Source organism: Oryzias melastigma, linkage group LG12, assembly GCF_002922805.2.
Source record: "Oryzias melastigma strain HK-1 linkage group LG12, ASM292280v2, whole genome shotgun sequence".
In the NCBI taxonomy this organism is placed as follows: domain Eukaryota; kingdom Metazoa; phylum Chordata; class Actinopteri; order Beloniformes; family Adrianichthyidae; genus Oryzias; species Oryzias melastigma.
Window position 1 is genome coordinate 23,496,478 of NC_050523.1, and position 1,970 is coordinate 23,498,447.

Consider the following 1,970-nt stretch of genomic DNA (forward strand, 5'->3'; position numbering starts at 1 on the left):
TTAAGTTAATAATAATTAAAATAATTTATGTAATCAGTTTCGAAGAAATGTTTGAGTGAACTGAACTTATCGGGTTTTACAGTGCAGCCTTTTATTGAAGAATCGATGCGGGTGTGAACAAAAAAGAGACAAAACGAGTAAAGGGAAACAACTTAAAGTCTCAGGCACTACTCAGCGTCCAACAAAATACATCCCCCAAAATGTACAACAAAAGTAGTAACACAACCTCAAAACCAGAGGGATACAAAACCAGAAATAAATAACCAAGATATGTAACTAGGGCACAACTTAAAGTAAAAGGATGAACAAAGAAGGAACACCAGGCTTTTACAAAGGCTTCTACGGCCAAGACCGACAGCAGGGGCGAGCTGAGAAAACGTATTCCACACAAGGAATTCAGCTGCCACAGGTCCAGGGGCTGCTGGGGGTTTTATGATTCCCTCCAAGCCAGGTGATTGGTGGAGGGTTAGAGGCTGCAATCTCCTGGAGGGGGTGGAGTACGTAAACGAAAATCTGACAAAGAAGACGGCAGAAATTGCTCGAGAAGCTCGCAGCTTAAGAAGGAATAACAGGATCAGAGCGACTTGGACCAGGAACTGCCAAGTCTACATTCAGCTGAACGGATCAACACCAGAGCAGTCCAAAGTTCTACTGGTAAGAGATCTTAAAGACATTGAACACTTTAAGTAAAAAGAGTTAATGACAGCTCTCCGGACAAGTCTGTTCTTGTCCTATCTAGAGGCTGAAATTTGTTTACAACCGTTCTTGGCTGAATACGGAATCTATAAATGGAAATGGGGTGTTTTGGTCAAAATGCAAATGAGCTGTGATGGCAAATGGATGGAATATGAATTTAGATTTCTTCAAAACAAATGAATAATTCTCATCAAGGTCATTTGAATACTTTTGAAATCACTGAGCATAATGAGCATAATATGGTTCAGAGTATTGATCCAGACATAAATTTTTTTCATAGTATCAAAGATGATTGTCACTATTATAATGATGATGAATTTAATAAGCTTTTTAAAAATTCAAATAAACTATCAATTATACATTTCAATGCCAGAAGCCTTTACACCTGTAAGAGAATATTTTGATCACATTCTAATTCCATATATAACCTTTCAATGAAGCTCTGTAACTTTTAAAAGTCTTTTGTGCTCATTAACACATGCCTCTGAAAGTATTCTCAGATACTCAAAATAGCCCGCAGCAATTAGGAATCCAACCTAGAGAGTGTTTGATGTAAGCCTCTGTGAAGAAACTTGTTTTATTATTTTATTATGTTAACCCAAGATGTAGCTTACAGATTACCTTTTCACCTCTTAAGAGCAGATGTTAAGTGTCCTTCCCTGTTCCATCTCTTGATATAGGATGAAAGAGTTTATGATAAACAGTTCCCCTTCAGGGGGGCAGGATGCTGATTGTGAAATTCTGAATAGTCCCTTGTATGTAAAATACTGAATAGTCCCTTGTATGTAAAATTCCGAATAGTCCCTTGTATTACATCCTCCCTGCTCGAGAGTCTTAAAGCCATAAAATGTTAATCCTGAGACAAATGCAGGAACTGCAGGCTTCTGAGATAACAATCAACCAGGACAGGATCAACAAGGAATGTAACATGAAGCGTTTCTTTGAAGAAATCCCTTTAAAAGGTTTTGTGTCTCATGAGTTCGGGGGAACACTCTGACAGAGTCTTCCCTACGCGCCACCGTGCACCGCGTGTATTTTTCTGAGTTCTGTTATTAAATACTTGTGTTAATCGTGAATTGTGTTTGCTCTTCCTTCGGATTCAACATTTTTCCACCACAACACCAACTTTCATAGTATTAAGGACTATCTGCAGATCTTCTCAGAACCATTTAGTATTATTGCCATCTCACAATCTTGGCTTAAAGTCGAGAAAGGAATGGACTTTCATCTCGTCGGATATGACCTGTTAAATACCAACCGAAACAACAAAGCTG